Below are 12,502 nucleotides of genomic sequence, written 5' to 3' on the forward strand. Positions count from 1 at the left end.
CATAGTTCCTTCCCATGTTTACATTATAGTCATGATGTTGCTCCCGTGTATGTCTTATTCCTAAATGCCTTGGTAGCTAATTATATAAGCTGTGATTTAAATTTTCTGACGCTCTATCTGGGTGTCCCCGGGGCGATACCACGGGGACATTATCGCTGTGTTAAATCTGTAATTGGAATTTTACACCAGTGATAAAATTCGACAAAGTGATTTTTAGTAGGAATCAGACCGTTGATATCACTCGGAAAACAAATATCAGGAAAAATAATTGTGGCAATTCGAAAAATAATCTCCATATAAGATGATTAGAGTCCAGCATTTACAGTTACTCTACATGGACATGGTAATTAAGACAAGGCATATACAGGGAAAGCCCAATATCTATAACAGTCCCGATGTTCCAATTATTCCTCGGAGCGAGATGTGTACGTACGGCAGTCATTACCGCCAGGCCTATATCCCGGATTTACGTCATTTACACACGCTGTCATGGTAACAGGATGATCATTATTAAACAAGCCTGGAGTTATCAACGTCTTTTCATTATCTCGAACTTTGTTATAAAATTCAAGGACAGATAATTAAAGTGTTTTGTATATGACACGTTTTTAATCATATTTGTGTTTACGGTGTTTATTTTCTGACTGTTGTTTGAGAATGAAGGGCACCACTTCCGGGAAGATCGGTGTGGAGTTCGTGTGGACTCAAGCTGTTATTTACTTTTTTCTTTTGTTTCACTTCAATCTTCATTCTTTTAGTGTTTTATCAAGTTGGATTCGTGATTTTTTTTTTTTGTCTTCTCGCGTTCTGTTTTAATTTTTGTTTTGCACAAGTGTCTTGTATACATCATCTGTTCACCTGGTCTACTGTTTCGTTTTTGCTCCAAACCTGCTTTAATTGTCAATGAGACGTAAAATATAAACCAGTAACAGTACATTCTCTGCTTTGTCTCCGCTATATCTTTTCACGTATTGTTATGGTATTTCCCTCTTGTTTTGTTGACCTCTCAGTGTTGTTGGTTTCCCTCTTGTTTTGTTGTCCTCTCGATGGTGTTGGTTTCCCTCTTGTTTTGTTGACCTCTCGTTGGTGTTGGTTTTCCTCTCGTTTTGTTGATCTCTCCTTGGTGTTGGTTTCCCTCTTGCTTTATTGACTTCTCGGTGTTGTCAGTTTCCCTCTTGTTTTGTTGACCTCTCGGTGTTGTTGGTTTCCCTCTTGTTTTATTGACCTCTCGGTGTTGTTGGTTTCCCTCTCGTTTTGTTGACCTCTCGATGTTGTTAGGTTCCCTCTCGTTTTGTTGACCTCTCGGTGTTGTTGGTTTCCTTCTCGTTTTGTTGATCTCTCGGTGTTGTTGGTTTCCTTCTTGTTTTGTTGACCTCTTGGTGTTGTTGGTTTCTCTGTTATTTTGTTGACATCTCGATGTTTTTGGTTTCTTTCTTGCTTTGTTGACCTCACATTGTTGTTGATTTCCCTCTCGTTTCGTTGACCTCTCTGTGATGTTAGTTTCCCTCTTGTTTTATTGACCTCTCGGTGTTGATGGTTTCACTCTTGCTTTGTTGACCTCTCCGTGTTGTTGGTTTCCCTGTTGTTTTTTTTACCTCTCGGTGATGTTAGTTTCCCTGTTGTTTTGTTGACCTCTCGGTGATGTTAGTTTCCCTGTTGTTTTGTTGACCTCTCGGGGATGTCAGTTTCCCTGTTGTTTTGTTGACCTCTCGGTGATGTTAGTTTCCCTCTCGTTTTGTTGACCTCGTTGTATTGTTAGTTTCCCTGTTGTTTTGTTGACCTCTCGGGGATTTTAGTTTCCCTGTTGTTTTGTTGACCTCTCGGTGATATTAGTTTCTCTCTTGTTTTGTTGACCTCTCGGTGATGTTAGTTTCTCTCTTGTTTTGTTGACCTCTCGGTGATGTTAGTTTCTCTCTTGTTTTGTTGACCTCTCGGTGTTGTTAGTTTCCCTCTTGTTTTGTTGACCTCTCGGTGTTGTTAGTTTCCCTCTCGTTTCGTTGACCTCTCGATGATGTTAATTTCCCTCTTGTTTTATTGACCTCTCGGTGATGTTAATTTCTCTCTTGTTTTATTGACCTCTCGGCGATGTTAGTTTCCCTGTTGTTTTATTGGCCTCTCGGTGATGTTAGTTTCCCTCTTGTTTTATTGACCTCTCGGTGATGTTAGTTTCTCTCTTGTTTTATTGACCTCTCGGTGATGTTAGTTTCCCTATTGTTTTATTGGCCTCTCGGTGATGTTAGGTTCCCTGTTGTTTTATTGACCTCTCGGTGATGTTAGTTTCCCTATTGTTTTATTGACCTCTCGGTGATGTTAGGTTCCCTGTTGTTTTATTGACCTCTCGGTGATGTTAGTTTCTCTCTTGTTTTATTAACCTCTCGGTGTTGTTGGGTTTCCTCTCGCTTTGTTGACCTCTCGGTGATGTAAGTTCCCTGTTGTTTTTTTTTACCTCTCGGTGATGTTAGTTTCCCTGTTGTTTTATTGACCTCTCGGTGATGTTAGTTTCCCTGTTGTTTTATTGACCTCTCGGTGATGTTAGTTTCCCTGTTGTTTTATTGGCCTCTCGGTGATGTTAGGTTCCCTGTTGTTTTATTGACCTCTCGGTGATGTTAGTTTCCCTGTTGTTTTATTGACCTCTCGGTGTTGTAAGTTTCCCTCTTGTTTTATTGACCTCTCGGTGATGTTGTTTTTTAACCTGTCGGTGCTGTACTCCTGTTGTGTATATATACACTCGGCGAAGTTTTTTTGAGTGTTATCCTTTGGATGGACTAGGATATCCCGGAGAATCTTGTAAGGTTCCATATCCGTAGCAATCTCATGACTAAGAACAATTCTCTGGATGGTTTCCATGGAATAACTACCTGCCCTTTCGCTTTGTTCTTTTCTTTGGTGTTCCCCCTCCTGGTCTTTCCTTTGTTTTCCCTCAGCTCGTTGTTAACTTTCCGGATTGGCCAGTCGGGGAATCCACTTTTTTTTCACGGCACTATAGATGTGATTTCGCTCTTGTTTCTTGTTTTGATCTTCATCGACAATAGTTTCACATCTGCTGAGCAAAGTTCGTAAGATGCACAACTTCTGGTGTAAGGGGTAATGCGATCGGAAGTCAAGGTGTTGGTCCGTGTGTTTTTCCTGTAGACCAATACTTTGATAGTTCCGTCATCTTTCTTAACCAGGAGTATGTCGAGAAACGGCATAGTGCCATCACTTTAGTTTTTCTTCACAGGTGAACTCGATGCGGTATATAGTATATACGGTGTTGATATGTGTAGTCAAATCCTTCTGTGACCTTTTTAACTCTTTCCAAAATGTCATCAACATATCTTGTGAACAGACTAGGTTTGTATTCCATGGGGGGCGTGGCTAAAGCCTCCCTTTCCAAGTGCTCCATGGATAAGTTGACCACAATCGGAGACACTGAATTGCCCATGGCTGTACCAAAATCGCTGCTAACAGGTGGTGTCTCGGAAAACAAAATATATTGTCTTTTTGGATGAATACTAGTGACTTACTTTCCGTAAGGTCTTTTGACATGATGATCTGATGTCTCCACAAGTGGTCATTAAATATTTGCTATTAACTTGGATAAATTGTAGCCAATGAAACCAGGATAGTCCACTATGGGCGTAAGAGGGTTCCCTTCTTTAGATCTTGGGTGTGCAGTACATTCTTGGGTGTTCTCTGCAGTGGGATAAAGGTGTCTGTATTGTGATTCAGTCATATTTTCTTGCTTAGGATGCATCTCGCAAACATTTATGTAACTATTGCCTTCTGTGTTACTCAAATATCCATTGTGTCACCGATTCTTTCTGTTTTACTAAAATGTCCATTGTGTTACCAATTCCTTCTGTGTTACTCAAATGTCCATTGTGTTACCGATTCCTTCTGAGTAACTTAAATGTCCATTGTGTTACCAATTCCTTCTGTGTAACTCAAATGTCCATTGTGAAACCATTGTTTTCTGTGTAACTCAAATGTCTATTGTGAAACCATTGTTTTCTATGTTACTCAAATGTCCATTGTGTCACCGATTCTTCTGAGTAACTCAAATGTCCATTGTGTTACCAATTCCTTCTGTGTAACTCAAATGTCCATTGTGTTACCAATTCCTTCTGTGTAACTCAAATGTCCATTGTGTTACCGACTCCTTCTGTGTTACTCAAATGTCCATTGTGTTACCAATTCCTTCTGTGTAACTCAAATGTCCATTGTGTTACCGATTCCTTCTGTGTTACTCAAATGTCCATTGTGTTACCGATTCCTTCTGAGTAACTCAAATGTCCATTGTGTTACCGATTCTTCTGAGTAACTCAAATGTCCATTGTGTTACCGATTCCTTCTGTGTAACTCAAATGTCCATTGTGTTACCGATTCCTTCTGTATAACTCAAATGTCCATTGTGTTACCGATTCCTTCTGTGTTACTCAAATGTCCATTGTGAAACCATTGTTTTCTGTGTTAATCAAATGTCCATCAAACCAGTTGGCTCATCATAAATCTGAATCAAGCAGAAATAAAAACATAATTAGGCATTCATTAGTGTTTATATTCTATACTCAGTTGGTATAGTTTAAATTTTCATCACCAGAAATTAAAATCTGTTAGCACCGTGGACATGTTTACCTGGCAGGTGATATTTGTGTTGCCATAGTTAACAGCCAGGTGAAATATCAGAATTACAAACAATGGTTTTGTAGTCTTTAATGTTAACACAACATACATCAATAGAATTTTTCAATTAAAGATTGCGGGTTTTTTTTTCAATTTTTCCTCACATTGATATCATAAACAAATATATCTTTCCATAAATTTTCTGAGTATGTATGTTTTTTACTACACTTTATTTCGATATTTAATTGCATAATGCTACAGAATATCTATGCCACACAGATAATCCACAGCGAATAACACTGGGGATCAAGTTGATGTTTTGTACCATAAATGAATTTATACGGAAGTTTCCCTAAGGAACTTAATATGTTCCCTAACATTTGTAGTATCAACTGTGATTTTGTCAATTTAACATCAATTCCTCCGCACAGCTTTCCCCGTAAATTGATATACGCACTCCCCCGTGATATTAAGGGCCACTTTCATGCTTTTAACCACTTCCAACTTAAAGTAGTAACGGAATTTTGAATTCCGTTCCACAGCTTCGCTATGGACATTTTATCTTCGTTGTTGTAAGTTTACCAGAAACTGCAGACTCGACTTCAGGGTGAATAAAATCACTCTCTCAAGGTCACCATAAAATATACGACTTTAGAACTCATGTAGAGAGAACAAGGCCTAGCAGCGTGGCCGTTAATCTCCATCAATGGATCATGGATGAAACCTCTATTAGATAATACATCCATTTATTTGAAATGTAAATTGAAGTGAAGGTCGTGCCCTCCAATGTTATGCCGTAAGACGTTTTAGGATTTTTTGACGAGAAAATGTTTTCCAATAAGACGCAGTTAACATTGATCCTAACATCCCCACGTGGGGTGTATATATGTACGTCCCAGACTATATACGTACCTAATCGCATCAATTGTCAGGATTATTCCCCTTTTGAGACCCGCATGGTGTTCAGTGTGTAGCCTGGTTTAGTATACGCTAAGTCGGCAGTCCCTAACTCGATTCAATACCACACAGCACAGTCTAACACTTCGACAAAAAACAAAGGCACGGATTGATATAAAGTGTAGGGCGGTCGATTAATAAAAAAAATCCATTCAGTAAGAAAGGTATACATAAAACAAGGATTTTTCCACTTCCATTTGGAACAAAATACCAATAAGGCCTGTATCAGTCACAAGGTTTGATGACGCGGTAAGGTGGATGGGATAAGACATAGACATTGTAACAATAACTGCGTGGGGACGCATTATAATTGAAATACTGATTAACATACGGTGCAAATGATCTTTAGGCCATTAAAGTTCTGTCTTCAACAACCAGGTAAGTGTGTACATCACAGGTCAGTAACTGTGTGACAAACGACAAGGCTACCCGGTATACATAATCCACAGGAAAAAGTTAAAATGTTACACTTAGACTAATATCTACCGATTTCCTGTGCGATTCTGCAAACCTCGTATGTACAAATTTAATGGTAAGATATTGGTACTTCCTGTTATCCTGAAAGTCTGTCTTTCCTGTTGTCTTAGAAAACCAGTACTTTCGTTAGCAATAAGATCTGTCTTTCTTTACCAATTACATCCTCTGTCTTTCTTTACCAATTTGACATTTGTCTTTATTTACCAATTGGACATCTGTCTTTCTTTACCAATTAGACATCTGTCTTTCTTTACCAGTTAGACACATGTCTTTCTTTACCAATTGGACATCTGTCTTTCTTTACCAGTTAGACCCATGTCTTTCTTTACCAGTTAGACCCATGTCTTGCTTTACCAATTAGACATCTGTCTTTCTTTACCAGTTAGACACATGTCTTTCTTTACCAGTTAGACCCATGTCTTTCTTTACCAGTTAGACATCTGTCTTTCTTTACCAGTTAGACACATGTCTTTCTTTACCAGTTGGACACATGTCTTTCTTTACCAGTTAGACACATGTCTTTCTTTACCAGTTGGACATCTGTCTTTATTTACCAGTTAGACACATGTCTTTCTTTACCAGTTGGATGTATGTTTTTGTAAGCAATACATAGCATAATGACGTATAAACTGTGTAAAAAATGAAAATTCATAAGCCGTTTAGTGTTTACCTATCTGTAGGAATAGTCTGCGATACGTAGGGGTCAGACGTATGGTGGCTGATTTCGACCATGTCGAACTGTCGCATTGGTGCCACGCGAAGAGCGACATGCGACAAAATCACGCGATAGTGAGACATGTATATGCTGTCGCATTGTCGGATTTTTTTTGTCGAATGACGCGTGAGACGTGGCCGAAATCAACCACCATACAGAAGTGTGGAAATCCGGTAGGGAAGCTCGCTGAACGTAAAAGGCTCGAAAAAATGTAAAAACAAGTACACTTACCAAGCAGTAAAACCATTTTGAAAATGCATTTCAAAAGAAAGTTAGTTAGCACTTATATACGTAATGTAGCAAAACTATTGGGAATGAAAACGCCAAGAGTAATGTTTACCACCGATCTATCGCTGGAAAATGATGATGCAAAAATGTCAAGGTGAACAGCATGTTAAATATAATTTTACTATTGATAGATTAAAATGCCGAATAGCCAAAACATATGTATATAGTTGCGTCATACATTGTTGAACTTTTTCCTCCTCGTACGACTCAGATGCTAGAAGCCAAAAGTGTTGAAATTTAAAAGGAATGACAAGAATGTCGTAATCCTCTACCTACCAAATATGGAAATACATACAGAAAGGTGCGATGATCACGTGGTTTACTAAATTTAACTTCATTTGACAAGAATTTAAAAAAAAAAGTGTATAGTGAACCTGCGACAAAACCCCTTGATCCATCCGCTCTGAATACAATGTACATTTTATTCCCTTCTTTGCCATCAGGATTGATGTATACGTAGAGTTAAGTACCTTTTAAGGGAGATCGCCCAGTTTCCTGGCTTCGCTAGGTTTTATTACATTTGTCGATGTGTCAACTCTGAATGTTTATTTCTCTATAAAACTGTTTAGTGGACACAGTTTCACCCCAGGACGAAACGTCAACTCCACAAGGCATAGCGTCTGTAGAAAGTCAACTCCACAAGGCATAGCGTCTGTAGAAATATTATGTCGACCTCATTCAAACAAATTGTCAGATAAACTTTGTTTCTTTTTCTAAAATACGCACATTGTCTTCACAACAGGGATGGGAATTCGGGCCAAGTCCCGTTGGTCTGCTTTTAACGCGTATCCTTAACGCTCGTTGTTGAAGGTTTCTTTGGCGAAAAAAACAATAACAGGGAATACAGGTAGATATATAAGAGAACCGTACTTTTGAATAAAAATCGATAAAATTGGGACAAATACGATAAAAGCATACATTTGCATGCAGATCCGTAAAAGGACAAGGATAAGACGGGGTTTCTATGGAACGCCAAATTAACATACATTGTATATTCAATTAATTGAACCTATCTTCAAATAATTGAAGATAGGTTAAATTCAATTGAAGATAGGTACAATTCTATTAAAGATAGGTTTAAATAAGACTAACTGAACCTATCTTCAATTGATTTGAACCTATCTCTAATTGAATTGTACCTACATGTATCTCTAATCGAATTGAACCTATCTTCAATTACCAACAAATAGAGAAAAGGAACGAATTAAAGATAGGTGCAATTTAATTAAAGATAGGTTTAATATGATTAAGGATATGTTGTATTTGAAGATAGGTTTAATTCAATTGAAGACACGTAAAATTTAATTACAGATAGGTTCAATTAAATTGTACCTATCTCTAAATAATTAAAGATAGGTACAAATAATTGGACCTATCTTCAATTGAATTGAACCTATCTTCAATTGAATTGAACCTATCTCCAATCAAATAATTGAAGATAGGTTCAATTAATTGAATATACGTTAATTTGGCGTTCCATAGGTTTCGACAGGGTAAGTATGTTCTACTTTATCGACGTCACGGGCCTTTTCTTTGTTTTGTTTAACGTCCTATTAACAGCCAGTGTCATTTAAGGACGTGCCAGGTTTTGAAGGTGGAGGAAAGCCGGAGTACCCGGAGAAAAGCCACCGGCCTACGGTCAGTACCTGGCAACTTCCCCACGTAGGTTTCGAACTCGCAACTCAGAGGTGGAGGGCTAGTGTTAAAGTGTCGGGACACCTTAACCACTCGGCCACCTTAACCACTTGTCACAGGGACAAACAAATCTAGGTCAAACATGGTTAAGTCATATTCTCAAATGAGAACTAGCTGGTGACAATGGATGCACAAAGCATATCAACATACATAAATCACAACTAACATATATCGCTCAAGGAAATAGATGACATTTATAAATCGAAATGAGATCTTGATGTCGGCCATAAAGTTGTCCTTTGATCTTCATCAACCTACATCACTCGGAACCTTGTGTAGTTAATGTCTCTGTCAGTGGCCGAGATCTGTCACGAAAATCGTTGTAATGAGAACAAGTCCTTGATCATCGAATCAACTTGGACATGTAAACAACGTAGGTGGGGGAATTAGGGGTGTGACTATCTAGAAATGGAAAAAACAACCGTGAAATTGAAATCATCACGCTTTTCATGCAGCTTAGCGATAAGTTATCCCTGCTTGTTACGTTGTAACTAAAGATTATGTATTGTCATTGATGTCAAGTTTTACACTGTAATCCGATTGACAGTGTCAATACAGGTTTTATTATTTAAAAAATACATACTGACGAAACTTTTCAACCAATCGCTGGAAACAGGAACTCCACCAGATGACCGGAAAAAAGTCAGGGTTTGTGCTAGTCCTGTAATATAAAACTTTGAAGGTTCATATCGTGATTTTTTTACATTTATAATCGGATATTTACATTTTTGTTATTTGTCATTCGAGGTTGGACCAAAAACAAAAATGTAAAAATCCGATCATAAACTTTAAAAAAATCACCATCACTTTCGAAGTCTTATATTATAGGACTAGGTTTGTGCCATCTTCAAGAAGGGCAACAAATGCTCAGAGAAAATCTACTGCAGCCTTCAAGTCGGTCGTATGCAAAGTCTTGTAATGTGTCATAAGGGAACACATCACAAAGTTCATGAGAAATAATAATAACATCTCTCACAGACAGTGCGGCTTCATATCTGGGAGGTAGCTTCTTGTAACTTTAAGAAGGGGACTGATGCTCTAGATATATTTGACTATAAATAAATCATTCGACACAGTTCCGCATAATCGACTAATGAGTAAATTACATTCGTATAACTTCTCAGAACAAATTATTTCGTGGATGACAACAATTTTTGAAGATCAGAAACAAAAAGTATCAGTAAACGCCGAGGATTCCGAACAGGCCGATGCCATATCGGGAGTTCTCCAAGGAACTGTTCTCGGACATTTGCTGTTCATTGTAAATGATCTCCCAAGTTCAGTATAGTCAAAGATGTATTTATTTGCTGATGACAACTAAATTTCTAAAATGATAAATAAAAAAAAAACCATGAAAGGTGGTGTTGATTTCCAAAAAGGTCAAGATACAATGTGTATAAGCACAGGGACTTGAGAATTTGTTACAGTCTACATAGCACATTTTGAGATGTTTTGGGGGGCTAGATTAAAATTTGAAAAATGACACTTCTGGTGTTCATGTATACAAATTATATGGACACCGGGGATGTCATTTTTACCAAATTTTAATTTAACCAACCAAAACATCTCAAAATGTGCTATACACACTAGGGAAGGTCCAAAAACATGTAGACTAACAAATTCTCAAGTCCCTGTGTGTGTAAGTGGAGCTACTCAAAATGCATCCCGACAAGTGTAAACACATGGGCCTGGGAAATGAGATAACCCGAGGACAGGATATATGGTTATGTTTGTCACAGTAGCAATGAATCAGCTGATCACAGATTATCCAAGCTATGACTAGTTACATACATACAGTGTATTGTACACTGAAAGAAAAACTCTTAAAAAAGTCTTATTCAATTATCACTTAGCAATTATGCGTTGTTTGACTTGATAAATGAATAATCAGCATATTTCTGTCCCTGGCTTGATATCCTGAAATTCTAGTATAAATGATCTCAGGTATAACAAAACTGATCCTGTGTAACACAGTCCACAATGTGGATATAAAAAGGCCCAGTTCTGATAAGTGTTATATATAGCAACAGATCAGACCCCAGTCCAAGTTTCCTCTGGCCTTGACACCATGTCTGGTGTAGGGCACATATGGTGTCAGGGCCAGAGGAAACTCTGGCTAATCAGGCCCTAAATTTGACCTAAATTTGTATGCTGAGTGTGATGGTGGAAGATGCTCGCCCTTGAGGAACACCTGGAACCAGTTGTCCAAAGGTGATTAGCTTAATCACATAATTAGTGAAAATTTCTTTTCTTCAAAACCTGAGTGTATGTATCCTTGACACATATGTTTAATGCAGAAAATCTGTTCTGTTTTGTATATCCACAAACAAGAGGCTCATGGTGCCTGTATCGCTCACCTGGTTGGATTTGACCAAGTGTCAAAATAATGTTCATGTTCAATTCGTTTTATTTGTCAACCTCAAACAATGCTATATATGGTTATAGTGTGGGGATCCCAACTGCTTTAAAGAAATAATGAAGTCCAGACTCTCTAAATTTACAACATGCATTCTTAACTTTATGATTAGCAGCGATTTAAAGGAACTACCTTTATTTTCCCTATTGGGCCCCACCCCTTTGGCCCCTTGGGGTCAAAGTCGCCATTTATGCAAAATCTGTTCCCCTTCCCCCAAGGATGTTTCTGACCATATTGGGTTCAAATCGATTCATACCTTTATGATTAGTAGCGATTTAAAGGAATTACCTCTATTTCCCCTATTTGACCCCCATCCCTTTGGCCCTTGGGGGTTAGAGTCACCATTTATGCAAAACCTGTTTTGCTTCCCCCAAGGATGTCTCTGACTAAACTGGGTTCAAATCCATTCATAACTTTATGACTATATATATATACATGTATATAGTAGTGATTTAAAGGAATTAACTCTATTTCCCCTATTGGGCCCCGCCCCTTTGGCCCCTCTGGGGTCAGAGTCATCATTTATGCAAAATCTGTCCCCTTCCCCAAAGGATGTTCCTGACTAAATTGGGTTCAAATCCATTCATAACTTTATGACAAGTAGCCATTTAAAGGAATTGCCTCAATTTCCCCTATTGGCCCCGTCCCTCTGGCCACTTGCCAAATTAGGGGGAGTCACCCCCCCCCCCCCGCGCCTCCTCTTAAATCTGCCAGTGCAAGTTCAAGAAATATCTTTCTAGCACTGAAGAAATAGTGATAACAAACGTTAATTGTCAAAGTCCAAGATGGCCACTATTAGCCATTTTGTTTTCCAATCAGTCTCCAAATTAAATATGCACAACTGTACGCCAAGGTGAATCAACATAGAAAACTTCATAAAAATCCGCGAGGAACTTTCTGAGAAATAATGATAAAAATGTTCAGCCCTTAAAATTCTAAATGATCTCCTGTCAGCTAATTTGTCTTTCAGTCAGTCTCAAAATTTAATTGACACAACTAGGGACCAAGGGGAACCTACATTGTGTACATATGAAATTTGAAAAAATATCTATCTTATATTTTCTGGGAAATAGAGGTAAAAAACTTCAACCTGTCAAAATTCAAAATCGTCACCTAGCTATCGGCCTCGGTCTAAAAATTCAATGAACCTAGCAAGGGACCAAGAAGCTAAGGCAAACCTAATAAACTTCAACCGAAAAATTCAAAATGGCTGCCTTTCGGACATATTGTTTCAGTCTAAAAATTCAATATGCCCAGCTAGAGACCATGGGAAACATACATAAAATGTATAGAAATTAAAAAAAAACACAACATAGCTGCCTGCCAGCCATTTTGTTTATGATCAGTCT

Source organism: Pecten maximus, chromosome 15, assembly GCF_902652985.1.
Source record: "Pecten maximus chromosome 15, xPecMax1.1, whole genome shotgun sequence".
Classification (NCBI taxonomy): Eukaryota; Metazoa; Mollusca; class Bivalvia; order Pectinida; family Pectinidae; genus Pecten; species Pecten maximus.